The sequence below is a fragment of the Ascaphus truei genome, chromosome 4 (assembly GCF_040206685.1).
Source record: "Ascaphus truei isolate aAscTru1 chromosome 4, aAscTru1.hap1, whole genome shotgun sequence".
In the NCBI taxonomy this organism is placed as follows: Eukaryota; Metazoa; Chordata; class Amphibia; order Anura; family Ascaphidae; genus Ascaphus; species Ascaphus truei.
The window spans coordinates 191101420-191118671 of NC_134486.1; positions in this window are offsets into that span (position 1 = coordinate 191101420).

A 17252-nucleotide genomic window follows, 5' to 3' on the forward strand; every position below is an offset into this window, starting at 1 on the left:
GGGTCTCCGGAGCTGAACCGCTTTGGTTTTAGGTTCGGGGACCCCCTGCTTATCGAGATACAGGCCCCTTTATGGGGTGCCGCAATCCCTCTGCTTTGTTTACATTCCGCGGTCACGTGATCGGGACCTTTAAATGCAGAGGGATACCGGCACCTCATAAAGGGGTCTTTATCTCGGGAAGCAGGGGATCCCCGGACTTGAAACCAATGCGGTTCAGTTCCGGAGACCCCCTGCACATGTACACTATGAATAAAATTGTATATAAAATCATTTTTAATATGCCGATGTTTGCGCCGAAAGAGCAACGGATCTCTCTCTGCTGAAAACACATCTCGGCAGGGGACGGCTTCTCGGCAGCTTCTCGCCAGGCAGCCGTCTCGCCACCGGTTACTCGCCATTATATCAAATGGTGGTGGCGCATTCATTCGCCAGGAATTCGGCCCTTACAGCATACAGCGAGTTTAACACGCCAAAAACATGGCTGGTTCCAAAACTGGCGAATGTTTTTTTTTGCTGCTTACTGCATAGACCCCATAGAGTGCATTCTTAGGGACTTATCAGACGGCAGTGTCTTTGCTACATCTGGTGTTTTTTTCTTCCATTGTTACATCTCTAAGCTTCAACAAAAACTGTGTGGTATCTTTAATGTACGAAGGTCCTATCTCCACCAATGGTCTTAAGATCCTATATAGAAAGACAGCTATTGGCTCAAAGCTGGAACCCGTAATGGCCATAATCAGCCTACAGGAGGGTTGTCCAGTCTTTTTGTGTCTTGGGAAGAGTGTAAAACACAGGGATCGTTGGATCTTCTACCATAAGATACAGCTGTAGCTGTTTGGATTCGTGTGGAGTAGCCTCCTATGGCGCTAAGGATGAAGAGTGGAATAGAGTCTTGTGCAGTGATTTCTTCTTACATGGAATACCTCAGAGAAGGGAACAGGAGATAAACAAAAACACCGCAATAGTGTATTATCTTTGAGTCGACAATGACCGTATGGGACAAGATACAAAGAGCATTTATTGGTTAAAACAATTGTAACCTCAATTGACATAAAACATATGTAAAGTTAATAAACAGTTGACTTTTCTCCTGCTATACGAGGAAATAGTTCTCCTGCTAAATAAGAAATGCGCTTCCAAGCGCTTGTGCTTAAGGAAGCTGCGTTGCTCCGCCGTTTGGTAAAACTGAAATCCTACTCACAGTCCATGAGTAGGACATGTACAGTGGTTCGGGGTCTTTTGCCGGGGATAGCCGCTTGCTGTGTGGTATAGAACGTCCTTGAGTGCAGGGAGATGTCTTGCGGTCCTCGTGGTCTGCTACCAACGGAGTTTTTTCTAACCGTCTCCTCCCGCTGACGTCACCGTCTGGTGTGCACAGCTACGGGGTCCCTGGATGGCCAAAAACCTACTCATGGACGGTGAGTAGGATTTCAGTTTTACCAAACGGCGGAGCAACGCAGCTTCCTTAAGCACAAGCGCTTGGAAGCGCATTTCTTATTTAGCAGGAGAACTATTTCCTCGTATAGCAGGAGAAAAGTCAACTGTTTATTAACTTTACATATGTTTTATGTCAATTGAGGTTACAATTGTTTTAACCAATAAATGCTCTTTGTATCTTGTCCCATACGGTCATTGTTGACTCAAAGATAATACACTATTGCGGTGTTTTTGTTTATCTCCTGTTCCCTTCTCTGAGGTATTCCATGTAAGAAGAAATCACTGCACAAGACTCTATTCCACTCTTCATCCTTAGCGCCATAGGAGGCTACTCCACACGAATCTTCTCATCTGGTTGGAAGATACCAGATCTACCTCTCAGGCAGCTCAAGGACTACCATCATCATTAACTGTATCACAGGTTTTGTTCTATTGTATATATCACTGTTTATAACACTGTATTTTGTTTACACTAGCGCTTATATTGCACTTATCATTTCACCCCTTTGTAGCTGTTTGGAAATTATATTCTGTGTTTCAGCTCATCCCAGGATATCCTGACTTTTTGTGTGAATCCTAGGTGTAGGATCTACCGTCAATAATCTATAGTTGTCCTTGTCGCATAGTTGTCCAAGAATCTCAGCCCGATAGACTACTTTGGACCACCAAAGTAATCTAAAAATGGTATTCCATATGTAGGAATGTGAGATTATATCTTGCAAATTGAATTAATGGCAATGAGATGTTTAATGGTTGACGTGTGTTTGCTATAATTATTACCATACAATGCAAAAAAGATTTTTGAATACTTATATTATGAAGTTGAATGTATTCTTTAAAGAGACATACATCATATAGATTTACAGAATTTAGTCAATGTTGCTGGTATACAAGGAAGAAAACATGTCAATGGTTCCTGTAGGGGAGAAAGCCTTTAAAACAAGTATCTCATTCTACTGCACCGACACACTTTATTCGAGCAAATACCCAGTATGTACCTGGCAGATACCTGGAATGCGCCGCTCCTCACCTCTGACAAGCCCCGTTGCGTTTGCCTTCCCAGCCTGGGTTCATGCCTGGCTGACGGGCGGCTGATCTGTTAAATTATAATGATTAGGATTTAATAGGCTGCAATGCTTCGCGTGTCTACCAGATGGCATAAATTCATGAATTGTAATGCAGTATATATATATATATATACTGTGCAGTATTGCAGCCAGCGGGAATAAAATGCTTCAATCCCTGCCTGGAAAATAACCCAATGCACTCGGGCAGAAAATAGTCACAAACCTCAATACACCCGGGTATACCCGAATTCGTGGGACTAGCCAAGCTCGAATAAAGTGTGTCGCCAGTGTATGTGAAATATTATGGTCTGCTCACTTCCAATAAGTAAATCCAGCATATAGTTACATAGTTACATAGTAGATGAGGTTGAAAAAAGACTTCCGTCCATCAAGTTCAACCTATGCTAAATTTAGACAACAGATACTTTATCCTATATCTATACTTATTGATCCAGAGGAAGGCAAACAAAAAACGCCATTAAGGGGAAAAATAATTCCTTCCTGACTCCAAGAATTGGCAATCGGATTAATCTCTGGATCAACATCCTTCCCATGTATACTTATTTGGTATATCCCTGTATACCTTTCCCATCTAAAAAGATGTCCAACCTTTTTTTGAACAAATCTATTGTATCTGCCATCACAGTCTCCATGGGTAATGAATTCCACATTTTAACTGCCCTTACTGTAAAGAACCCTTTCCTTTGTTGCTGGTGAAATTTCCTTTCCTCCAACCTTAAGGGATGGCCCCAAATCCTTTGTACTGCCCATGGGATGAATAGTACTTTTGAAAGCTCCTTGTATTGTCCCTGAATATATTTGTATATAGTTATCATATCCCCTCTTAGACGCCTCTTTTCTAATGTAAATAAATTTAATTTAGCTAGCCTCTCCTCATAAGTTAGAATGTCCATCCCCTTTATTAATTTGGTGGCTCTTCTCGGCACTCTCTCTAGTTCCATAATGTCTTTTCTTAGGATTGGTGCCCAAATTTGTACTCCATATTCAAGATGTGGTCTTACTAATGCTTTGTAAAGGGGCATAATTATGTTTACTTCCCTTCCATCCATTGCCCGTTTGATGCAAGATAAGATCGTGTTTGCATTTGCAGCTACAGTACTGCATGACATTGGGCACTATTGCTAAGCCTGCTGTCTACAAGCACTCCTAAATCCTTCTCCATCATGGATTCCCCCAATATATCTCCATTTAATTTGTAAGTCGCCTTTTTATTCTTGTATCCCAAATGCATAACCTTACATTTATCTGTATTAAACCTCATCTGCCATTTACCTGCCCACGTTTCCAGTCTCTCCAAGTCCTTCTGAAGAGAAATTACATCCTGCTCTGATTCTATTACCTTACACAATTTAGTATCATCAGCAAAGATGGAGACTTTGCTCTCGATCCCAACCTCAAGGTCATTAATAAACAAGTTAAAAAGCAGGGGTCCCAGTACCGATCCCTGAGGTACTCCACACACGACTTTAGCCCAACCTGAAAAAGTTCCATTTATGACAACCCTCTGTTGTCTGTCCTTTAACCAGTTTTCAATCCAGGTGCATATATTATTACTTAGTCCAACTTTCTTTATTTTGTACACCAACCTCTTGTGTGAAACCGTATCAAAAGCCTTTGCAACATCTAAGTAGACCACATCAACAGCATTACCCTGGTCTAGATTCCTACTTACCTCCTCAAAGAAACAAATAAGGTTAGTTTGGCAAGATCTATCCTTCATAAATCTATGCTGACTATTACTACTAATTTTATTTTCCATTAGGTATTCCTGAATATTATCCCATATTAAACCTTCAAGTAGATTCCCTACTATTGAAGTCAGGCTTACAGATCTGTAATTTCCCGGTTGTGATCTAGCTCCCTTTTTAAATATAGGCACCACATCTGCTTTACGCCAATCTTGTGGTACTGAGCCTGTGGAAATGGAGTCCTTGAATATTAAATATAATGGTTTTGCTATAACTAAGCTTAACTCCTTGAGAACTCTTGGATGTATGCCATCGGGGCCAGGTGCCTTATTAACTTTAATTTTTTCAAGTCACTTATGAGCTTCTTCCTCAGTTAACCAATTGTTCATTAATATGGAGCTTGCGGGTTTCTCCTGTGGCACTACTATTGAACTTGATTCTTCCCTGGTAAACACAGAGACAAATATTTTTTTTAATACCTTAGCTTTTTCCTTATCTCCAATAATCTACCTACCCATCTCACACTGAAAGGGTCCTATATTTTCTTTTCTCATTTTTTTGTAATTAGGGTACTTAAAGAATTTTTTAGGGTTGACCTTACTTTCTATTGCAATCCTTTTTTCATTATCCATTTTTGCTAATTTGATTGCCCTTTTGCAATTTTTGTTACATTCCTTATAATTCTGATACGATGTCTCTGTCCCTTCTGACTTAAAGAATCTAAACGCCTTCCTCTTCTTGTCCATTTCCTCCCCTACCTGTTTATTTAGCCACATTGGTTAAGCATAAATACGCAAAAAAAAAGCATAAATACGTTTATGAAGTAATTATTATACAAGATATAAAACTATCACAAAATCACTTCTTGTACAGTCAAACTGGGCAAACTAACAATTGGAACATTACAGTAATATTGATACATTACCAAAACTACCATATATATACATATATACATTTTGGAAATACTTTGGGAACAAAAATTGACATACTGTATGTTCTGTAATATTTTAAAAGGCAGATTTTTTTTTGCCTTTTAGTAACTTTGACCCTATTTATGCCAATATATACTGCTTATATTTTTGTTTTTTCAAATGCAATGCTCATCATACAGATGTACCCAGAGTAAACTTTGTGATGTTGAAGGGGTAACCAGGCTCTCAATAAAGGTATTAAGCCCGTCTGGTTACCTCTGATCCATATTTGGGGTTTTAGAGTGTCAGCTCTTGAACCTGTTTATTGTAACTGCAATGTCAATGTAACTGGAATTGTGCGACAACAAATAATTTTCTGTGTTTTACCTTTCCAGGTGTGCCATCAAGCAGAGATTGCTATGAGTTTCAAGGGGGGTATTACGGAGAAAGTCTTGTCAGAATGTGTCTAGGTAGTGGGGTTCCAAAGTTGCTGGATACCCCAAAAATGTACCCGGGAATCAGGTTGGATTCTCGGATACATTGAGACACATTGCTCCGGCAAAATCTCCCCCTGAAAATGCTTGCGCGACTCACTGCAGGGATTCCCTGCTTCAGCACAGACCAGAAAGGTAAATGGGGCATAGGGATATGTGGTATCCCTGAAATGGTAAAGGGGTCCCTAGTCTAAGTAGGGATGCCAAGTTAATGCCCTGATCCCCTAGAACATGATATAGGGATTCTGGGTGTACTCCAACCATAGATAAAGTTGCAAGGGTTTTTAAAAGTCTAAGTAAGATTTTCAGTGTGTGGGTACATTTTATTTACGTGTATAAAAGTACATATGCTTGTGCAGGTTATATGAGCCTGGGACTTCCAGGTCCATGGTTCTGAGAGACCATGTGGCTACCAAGTTTGGTGCCATCAAGTCTGTTCTGGTCCCGGACATGAAAGCTTCAGAGTTCGCCAAGGTGTTAAAGCCATTTGGGCAGCGGAGTTAGCCTCAAGTACTCGGTCCACCATTTGCCCATCCCAAGACTTTGAGGAGCCTAACTCCGTGGGTGGCTTCTGACTGACAAGTGGCAGAGGTGCCAGGTTGGTGCATGCCCATGTCAGATTCCAAATCCAAGCTTGCCCAGCTTAGCTAGACTGGCAGCCCTCTGATAGGATGGTAGAATTTTTCCCACGCTCAGTTTGGCTGGAATATTTCATGAATGAACTCTGAAATACTATAAGAAACACTCAACCAATCCGTTCGCGAGATTCTAAGCGCCAAGACAAAGGCGGCAAATTCGAAATCACCAAAAGATGCTCTTGGAGAAACCAGTTTAGCTGGCCAGCTGTCATTAGAAAGGGCCACAATAATGTTGAGTAAGAGTCCTGAAAGGAGTATGTGTTTATTTTATGATTTATGTTTTTGCCTTAAAAGGGCAGTAGCCCTAATGTTTGGTTGCTGTTTTGTGGAGAATAAAATCACTCAAGTTTTGTTTACCCTAAAAATTGAATGTGTGGAATCTGATCTGACCTCACCTACAGGCCACTCCATCACATATGGTGTGAGAAGTGTAATGCAGTGTCTCCAGAGGTCGGCAGAAGAAACGCATGCATAGGGCACGAGAATAAAGAGCCACAAATCCAGACAGAAATAAGAGTATCACTGCGCTGGATAAAGCAACAAAAAGAGGCTACACAACAAACGGTGTCCCACAAGCAATACTGATTCTGGAAGCAAAGAGAGCAAGGGGGCTATGGACGGTGACCCACGAGAGGTACTGATTCTGGGAGTGAAGTCTGCACCACCAGGTGGGGGGGGAAACCCCAGCAAGTTTTCAAAGTGACTGCACTGAAGCAATGAAACGAATACAGATGGTGACCTACGCAAGGTACTGATTCTGGAAGAAAAGATTGATGAAAAGTTTTAACTGACGGTTTGCTGAAGTCCAGGCTACACAGTGACAGTGAAACGCAACAGCAAAATGCCCATAGGATGTATGGAGTGCGAGGACCCAGGGCACTCGGAAGATGTGTGTCCTTATATGCTGGAGTATGAAGAGTATCGGCATTATGAGGAAGATTGTCTCCAGCGACTGCGACAGCAAGCAAAGTGTTGTGCACGAGGAGAAAATGCAGATGTTTTGAGCAAGGAAGGTGAGCTCAGTACTGTTCATGCCTCAGAGCCTCCCAAAACAAAGAAAAAAACAGAGTAAAAAGAAAAGAAGTTTGCAACTGACAGTGGAAGTTAAAGAAACTACTAATGATGAGCCTGCGATGTCAGGAACTCGCAATTCTGAAGGGAGATTAAATGTTCTGCATCCTATAGGGACTGGTGGAATTCTCCTGGGAATAGCGGAATATCCAGTGATGAAGGTGTGGATTCAAAAGGAGATGTCAAAGGAAAAAGATGAGAAAAAAGTTTATAATTCCTTGAGCCATGCTAAAAATGCATTACGAGGTGTCAAGCATGACTTTGATCTCCTCCATGAACAGTTTGTTAAAGAGCAAGAAGCTAAGACTGAACAACAGAGGGGTAAGTTCACAGCCATCGCCAAATGTATCACTTTGGAGAAGACAAAGCATCCCTTGCAGAGCGAGCTCCAGGACATGAGGATTAACCTTGAGCAATCAAATGTAGCTTCTGCCACCAGGAATGAAGAGGCAAAGGTGGAGTTGGAAGTCTCTCAGATGGAGATTCACCGTCTCACCTCAGCGCTGAATTTATATGATTATGCCCTTGAAGAGGTCGGGCAAACTATAGAGACTGTAAGAGAAGAGAAGAGAAGAAAAACCTAGAAGAGAAAGTTTCAGATTTGACTAACCAGGTCAGTGAAGGAAATGAGAAGCTTCACCAAGCAGAAAAAGTGAAGAAACATTTGGCCTTAGAAAAGCTAGAATTGCAGCAATCACTGCAGAATGCAGAGAGAGTTCTGCAAGGAGAACATGTCTCCTTGAAGCAGCGCACACAAGCAGAACACAAGCTGCAGAGCCAGCTGCAAGGTCTGCATGCAAATCTGCAGGAGCCCAAGGAGAAACAGGCAGATGCTGAGGAGAAGCAGCAAGTGCTTCAGGATTGTCTGAGTACCCAGTTTGTCCCTGCAGAGCAGCATGAGGAGCTGAAGGCCACACTGAGCATAACCAGACCATTGCTGGGGTGGAGCTTAGAGTCCAGGCAACTCTGTTTGAAAGGGAGCATGAGGTGGCCCAGAAACTAGAGCTGTAGCTTGAGGAGAAGAGAGGCTGATCCATCCCCAAAAATCAGTACGCCCAGGAGAAGGAGGCATGGAAAATTGAAGCTGCTGCAACCCTAGTGATGAAATCAGCAGAGCTGCAAAATATGACGAAGGAGACATTGATGCAAACTCAGAGCAAGCATAGGAAAGACGTGAAGGCTCTAACAGAAAAATTGCACGATCAGGCTGAAGTTTTCAAAAATTAAACGGAACAAGCTCTGAAGCCATTTGAGGTCAAAGACAAATAGCTTGATAGACTGAGAAATTAGATTACAGTACTGCAGGGAGAGAAAGAGTGTGCAAAGACTTTACAGTTGTGGTTTAAACCTTGGAATCTGAAAAGATGAAGTTGGAGAAAAGGATTACAGATTTAAAACAGAGTGAGGCTCTGCGGACCAGTAAAGTACAGGTGTCTCCACTACAGGAAAAGGTATTGGCCCTACCCAAGCATCTGTATCCCACAGAGACTAATACCCATGAAGACAAAGGTATTAGTGAAGAATAAAAACCAAAAGAATCCTTATCTGATGAAGCTGAAAAGGATGTTCTATGGAAATGGAGGTAGAATCTGCTGCTCCTGTGTTGAGTATATTGAGTGACATGGAAGAGGAGGTGGCGAAATACTGTTATGCAGGCCAAAAAGCACGGTAATTGCACCAAAGAAAAAAACTAAATGACTGGTTGGAGTAAAAAGGTGCTTGGGAAAATATTTCTCACCATGGAGAACCAAGCCCATGGATCTAGCCGGAACGTGGACACAGAAAGATTGGAGGGAAGGTTGAAAAATGGAAGTCGAGGAAGAAGAAGAAAAGAAGTCCAAAAGACTCCCCCGTGAGGCCATGCAGTTTCCTGAGAAGGGGGGGGGGGACATTTAAATGGCCGAGTGTGTGCGGGGCTACAGTCTGAGGGGGGAGGTATGTGAGGGAGTCAAGGAGTTAAACTCCCTTTACAGGGCAGGATACCACACTGGTGTCAGGTTTCATGCAGGTGATGTGTTAAACTCCTGATTGAACAGGTATAAAAGTCAGAAAATGAGATGCTGTCATGAGAGGATAACAGACAGAGCTCCCACCCGTAGGGATTCAGGCTGGTTGACCAGAGGATTTTGCCTGGCAACGGTGAGGAACCCAAAGCCGCACAAACCAGAGAACCCTGCACACAAAGAAGGGCAAAATACTTTTTGGGAGCAGCAAGACTTCAAAGCTTGTAGCTGGAGAAATCAGAGACGCTGGACCAGCATCAATGTCAGATAAGACTTTCAATATTGTTCCCTGTCTTGCTAAAATTGTCGATATGTTTTGGAGTTGGTAACCAGTTTAGCTGGCCAGCTGTTGTTAGAAAGGGCCACAGTAATGTTGAGTAAGTCTCATGAAAGGAGTGGGTGTTTATTTTATGATTTATGTTTTTGCCTTAAAAGGACAGTAGCCCTACTGTTTGGTTGCTGTTTTATGGAGAATAAAATCACTCAAGTTTGGTTTACCCTAAAAATTGCATGTGTGAAATCTGATCTGACCTCGCCTACAGGCTGTTCCGTCACAGGCGCAAAGGGGGATTTATTTTTGCAAGGGGCAGGCAGTGTTTCCCAATATGGCTGGGCTAGTTCTATCATTAAGGGGGCAATGGCATGGGGTATAGGGTTCCCGCAGTCAGTGGCTGCCAGCTTGGCTTCGGCAAGGGTCATGCGGGTAGTGCTGGCCAGTCCGGCTCCCACAGTGGTGATGGTGGTACTGGTAGTAGCATTTGGGAGTGCTGCGGCGGGAACGGCAGACGCAAACAATGTGGCAGATGTTTTTTTCAGGACACATACACACTAGGCAAGCCCTCGTGGGATGCATCTGCTAGATGAGGTAAAGGGTATTATTTGGGCAGGGGAGTTTGTTGGATTGCTACTTTAAAAGCACCCTGACTTTGATTCTAGCGATTGGTTTAGATCGGATGGGGTATACTTGATCGAGATTGGAGCAAATTTCTTTAATAATTCCATGTAAGGTGGGCTTGTGAGGGTCCTCGCGGGTCTGGCGGTGCAGGGCTAGTTTAAGGGGGGTTAAATAGCCCTGTATGTGGAGGCAGTTGGGCATAAGTGTGCTTATTCTTGCCAGAACGGGCTCTGTATTTAGTAAAGCCCAGTGGGGCAGGGAGCTGTGAGTGGGCAGGGCTCATTTACACGTTAGTTCCAGGAGCCCAGTTGTATCAACAGTCGGTCACGTGGGCCAGGCTTTGGTGTCATGGGTCATCGGTTCAAGGACCTTTGACCTTTAACTTTTTGAGGGTGAGCAGGCGTAGCACTTACCAATTATTTAATGGTTAAATGAAAAGCTGCAGCCTTGTACCTCCAGGCCTTGTCTTGTTATTTGTGTGTTATCTATGTGGGTTCTGGGTATTGGGCATAGAAGGGAGGGGAGCTCCGTCACTGTCTCCCAGGAGAAGCAATTTCCCATGCCTCCAGCTACATTGTTAAAAATAGAAAGCTTTCCCTATGGTCGGTTATTGCTACAGTAATTTTTTCTCAGCAACTCCTGGCTGTGGGAATAGTTAAATAAACAGTAATGTGCAGCACACCATTAGATGTATAAACAAAAAGTATTACCGGTGCTGCTGGTTCAAGGATACCTGTCAAAACATCCACTTGGACTATGAAAAGGAAGGATCCAGCGCTCCACGCATTATGCAAAAATATCAAAAAAATTTGCGCCATACACAATGACCGTTTCGACCTTACTACAGTAGGTCTTTTTCAAGTGAAAATGCATGATGCCAAAGACATCAGACAGGATATATATACACACACCCCAAATCAAAATAAAGTGATAAACCGCAAACAGCTGACCATCTAGCAGTAAGCACATGTGTTTCTTATCAAAAGTCATCTTTGAATTTCTGATTGGCTGTAGTGTGACTCCTCAGCTTTTCTTCTTAATCCCCACTGCTGTTGCTGATCCTCCTTGAATCCGGATGCAGACCAGAAGTGCGTCACGCGTAGGCACCCTCATGCGTTCCATGATAGCTCCTCTGCATTCCAGCGCCGATCCTTCACTGTTCTTGATGCCGACCGGAAGTGCGTCATGCACAGGCGCCCTCATGCGTTCCATGCCATTCCCTTATGCGTTCTAGCGTCGATCAGCCGATCGATTGGTCCCTCAGTCAAAATCCCGCAATATCACAGCCCTGCTTTGCTTTTCTTTAAGCTGTACATTAGCTCTCCTGAGTTCGCCCACCGCCGGGCTTTCATCCTCAGGAGCCTGTCGCCATCAGTTTCTTCGTGGGTGGGGATTAAGCCAGATACAGTCCATTAAGGGAATACTTGTGTAGCCTTGATAAAATAAAGATAATCTGAAACATATACTAATCTGCTAATGCTCTCTCCCATGTGAATTAAAATTTATAAAAATAGAATTTAGGGCTATTGGATTTCATAAATGTAAAATTTGATTTACATATTTTATTAAGGTTTGTGAGAAAGTCTGGCAGCAACAACCCCCACTTCAGCCTCCAGTTCATCTTTTAGACAAAAAACAACCAAATGAAATCTAATCATTTAACCCCTTGGGGTGTACTGTGTCCAGCATAAATGTCCAAAAGGTTTCTCGCTGTAATAGTAGAGTTTCTCTGTCCTGACCTGTGTTACTGTACCTGCTCTAATATGTTCGATGCCCATAATTCTCAGTGAAGAGCTATTGTGTTGATGCTCTATGCAGTGAGTGATCAATACAGTATCATCAGATTTGTTCCGTATCATACTTTTATGCTCAATGTATCTCGTTTTAAGAATTCTGTTGGTCTTTCTGATGTACATAAGTCCACATGGACATTTAATTATATACACGACATGAGTAGTGGTGCATGTGATTATATTACATATACTGTATTTCTTACCACTTCTAGGATGTAAAAATTCACTACCGGTTATTAAGCTGTTACAGACTGAGCAATTACAGCATCAAAAGCATCCTGGTCTGGGTTCACTCAAAAAATGTGGTTGAACATAATGCTCACTTCTATCTGCTTTAATTAAAATATCCTTAAGATTGGCCCCTCTCTGATAGGCGAATCTAGGATATCTGTCACAAATGGGAATAGTTAGTCAGGTTGCATCTGTATGTCATTTTTTTCATTCATTTTTGTTCAGATGTTTAAGTCTTTCCATACTGTATTGTTTGTTTAATTAAGAATGTCATAATAGTCATACTGTATGATGCTTTATTATCTACACAGGTAGAAATATGCAACACTGCATATTTACAATCTATGGGCAGACTTTGGTTATAAAGAAACTGTAGTGCAATATTTTTTTGTAATACAACGTTTTTAAATTGTTTATGTATCTACATGCATGGATATCTATATTCAGCAAACCTTGAGATCTACGGCCTAAATGTAATAAATAACACCTTTTTCTGTTTAGACTTGCAAGCATAGATGTGTTAATCAGATTTCTTACATCTGGTTAATATTTTTAGCCTGATTTTCATACCAATATAAACATGTGGATTATCTGTTGAGAAAAATGGGGAATATGAGTTGCAGAGTTTAATCCCATTATAATACAGATGTAGCCTGACTCATCTTTAATGGAGCCGCAGCAAACAAATCAATTTCCTGTGGCTCCTGGGAAGATGCAGCCTTGGTTGTTGCATTGCTGGTTATACTGGAGACCACAGAATCGCAGCAAGATGAAGGTCAATGAAAAAGGTTTGGTTACATCTGTATGTGCAGCAGGAAAATGAAGAATGAGTGCAATGTGATGCACATGTAAATATTCCTCTTTGCATCAGTTCTATCCAGATATTGCCTTTATAATTAGAACCTATACTGTAATTGTTCATGTTAGTTGCAAAATCAAAAATTCTGCTTCCAACACAAAAAGGGAGATTTTCTAACATCTAATACGAGATATTGCACCGTGAGCCGTCGTTAGTGGCCATTCCAGCTAACAGACGTCAACGTGGGTTCCCAGTGCAATAAACCATATCGGAGGTTAGTAAATCCCCACCACTAATTTTGAGCTAAACGTACATCAAATCACCATAAATCGGAAGTTTCAATTTGCACTTAAATTTTTGCAGTTTTTCTGGTTGCAATTAAGAAGAAACTATCACTGTTTCTAGCATATTTGCTGCCTTTAATAACATATGTTCCTTAAGATATGTTTAATAACCTTTAAATATGGGCCTAGAAGCCATACTGTGAATGGCATGATAGAATGTGTCATTTCGTCTATATTGTTTTTGCTGTTGACTCATGCACAACTAATAAAGAAGACTGCAGGATTCCGGTAATGTACCAACGATGGCATACAAAAAAACAAGTCCATAAATAAGCAATGGCTACAATCTTTAATTAGTCTAGCTGATAATATATATTTTTTAATCTATTCATTAGAAAACTGATTCATGATTTCACAGTGATGTATTTTATTATCCTTATCATATACAATACATCTAAATATAAAAAAGGAAATATATACAGTACCGACACACTTTATTGCAGTGTGGTCGGTACCGCAAGCCAGGAGATTTCCCGGCTTGCTAGTGGCCGCCCCTCGGCGTGCCGCGCGTCATAGACGCGCGGTCACGCGTCTTCGGGAGCGTGCGCCCCCTGCACGCACGTCCAGGGGCTCCCCGAGGGAGCCCTGGTGTCCCGCGATCGCGGGACAGCGGCAGGGGGTACCGGGGGACCCGGCGGACCCGGCAGCGGTAGGGAGGGCGCCCCGATCGGAGGGCGCTCTTCCGCTGCTTCGGCGCGCGCCCGTCACACTCGGGCGCGCGCCAGGCTACTGCTGAGGCCAAGAACGGGCAAATGCTCGAATAAACTTGGCCGCAGCAGTATATTTGGATTTTAGATTGATTGCTTCTTTTACATTTGAAATCAGAACGTTTCAGTTATTGTATTACAAAGATAAAATTGTAGATTTTACGTTTTCAAAGACGTTCTGCAATTTATAGAATTTCAAAACAGCAAACGTTGAGTTAGGAATTTATGCAAACCATGTTTCATTAAAGACTTCTGACACCTGCTTTTAAAAATTCAGGACATGTGCAACACATACTGGTTTGCCTTATTCCACGAAATGATATCTTATTCAGTCACTGACATAATCAACTGTATTTTTGCTTAGAATAATGTCGCTTTCTGTTTGTCAGTGATGTGAAACTGCCTAAATATAATTCTGCATTCACCGACTGAGGAACCAGCACAATTACTCAGCTTAATGTACTTGGAGAGTGTTGTTTTATGATGATATAGTAAAAGCTTCCAGCAGATCACATTCTCTAATAAATCAACATATACAGTAGTATTATCCATAAAAGATACTATTTCGAAGTGAGTTTGTGCGTGATATCCTTTTTTTTTCCAGAGGACATATAAGAGAAACAACCATTAATCCCTATTTTGTTCGACATAGGCCTTCTCATTATTTTCACTAAATGTAAGGGCTAAAGGTAATAAGAGCACCTGCATGGAAGGTGTTAAAAGCACATACAGCCGTTAATGACATAGTAATATATTCTTCTTTATTGACACATTTGCTGTTGGCAGAACATTGCATTATACAATCTTGCAGCAGAATGGATTCCACAGTAACATTTATAAAATCTGTGTTTTTTTTCTGTTGAAATGTTTATTAGAACAAATATATCCCTACCCACTTTTTCTTTCTACATATATACTGTAGCATAAATAGTTCATATTTACGAAGCTGTGAAACTGCAACAGTAATTTGACGATAAAATATTCACATTAATAAACAAATGTTAAATACTGAATAGCTTGGTAATCTTCAGCAATCAGAAGGCAGTGATGGAAAGTTAGTAGATCTTCATTCATTTTACTTTATTGCTGTTTTCTTGGAATTCCATCATAAAGTGTATTTATGGTGTCATTTGGCTATGAAAGAAAGGATTAGTTATTAAAATTGGGGCAATAGTAATTTTGTGTCATTTTCAACATATTTGTGATAAAAATATCTTTATGACAGTTTCATTGTAGCAGCTCAGTATTTATTTTTCTCTAATTTTATTTTTCTCTGCCCTAACTTGCACTTTGGGAAGTGTCAGTAGGAGGATCTGGGGAAGAGTTGCATGGTGTACATATTATAATGAAATGTATCAAAGTCTGCATCTCACTGCACCTCTATTTTTGCTTTTGTTTGTCCCCCCAAATCCTCCATATCTGATGTAGTGTAAGTCTAAAATGATGCATCATATATAAGAAACTGTTCTTAAATGTGTTGCAGCTCTGCTCTAAAAACTGAGCATTGCATCAAAACACACTTTTCTCTACGCTAATACTGTACACAGACCTCAAAGTAAGGAGCCCAAGGTACTGTATTACCTTGGGCTTATTGACATTGATTGTTCAACAGAGATGCTGCACATATATTTTCTGTGCGTTAATATATTTTAATTAAACACGTGCTTTTATGGATGTATTTAATTACACACAATCTTATCAATGCCTAATGTCAAGATCATGGACTCAAGACCCTGCTTGCAGTGCCTCGTCCTGTACCACCCTATAAAGAAGAAAGCACATGTTTGTTTTATTCTAATAATGAGATTTTCTAAAGCGTTTGTGCTGCAAAGAACTGGGGGGGGGGGGGGTTTCAGTGCTAAAAAACAAGCATTAAAAGTGTATTTATTATAATAAAGAGTCCTTTATATCAAAATGACACTTTTTATATTCCCTTTATTTGTACTTTATTTATCAACACAATGGTGTTTTGTTGGTGAATGTATGTGACTGACTGATTTGGTCTTAAAGTGTGTGTGGGTGAATAGATCTGTGTATATCTATGAGTGGATGAGTAGAGCTGTGTGTGACTAATTTTTCTCCCCTGAGCATTGACATGTGACTAAATGTGTGCTGTTTAAAGCTCCTATTCAACTCAAGTGTGATTTGTTACATCACATTTCTCAAAAACATTACAAGATAGAAATGTGAATAACATACTCTACAACCCTGCTAATTTGTGTGAAGCTATGTACAGTTATGTTTGGTAAAACATAGTAAATGTGGTCGTAACTCTGGCTCAGCTAGAGTTTCTCTTCTTTTTTCTCCTACTACAGTACTGCACAAGAAAATTCACACCCACGTTCTAACTAAAATAACAGCATGATTCATTTCAAATAATCAAGTTAAGACTTTGAGGGGCTCATTCCACTAGCTGCTAGAAGTGCATTTCGAGCAGAAACAGCCCCTTCCCTTGTTTTGGATATTCAGGTTGGTGTATTCTAAAAGGCCTTCTTAGATATCCAAGCTGCGTGAGAAAGTCTTTATTTTGAAGTGATTTATTTCCGGCTCTGTAAATTCGAGTGATAAGGCCAAAATTGCTCAAAGCCGCAAATTTTGCTAACTCATTGGAATCCTATTTTTAGAATTTGAACAAACTCAAAAAGGAGAAACAGGTTGAAGTATCTGGCAGATTTGTTCTCGTCACCTAAAGGCTAGCGAGATAACCTGAATAGATGTTAGATTAGCTGTTTTAGCTCTGTTAGACATTGATTCCCTAATTCTTACCTTTATATTCACCTGTCAAATTTTCTCCTGTACTGTATACCTCATTACTGTATGTACTATATTACTGTTAACATTCAGTAAAATATGGGTGCAATCATAAAGATGCATTGAATATGTTGTCATTCGTTTGCCCACATCACAAAATACCAGTCCACAATTACTAGTAAGAAGTCAGAGTTCCTGTCACGTGAGATAATGGCAGCGGACAATAGACCAGCTCAGTTTTTCCGCACCGTGGAGAGGCTGTGCAAATCAGCATGTCTGCAGTCTGGTGAAGCCTTTTTACAGTCCCATTGTGATGACTTTGCTCTCTTCTTGTCTGACAAAGTAACCTCCATCCGGGCTGGGGTCCCAACTGTGCCATCTAATAAGTGTCAGGGTTCCAGG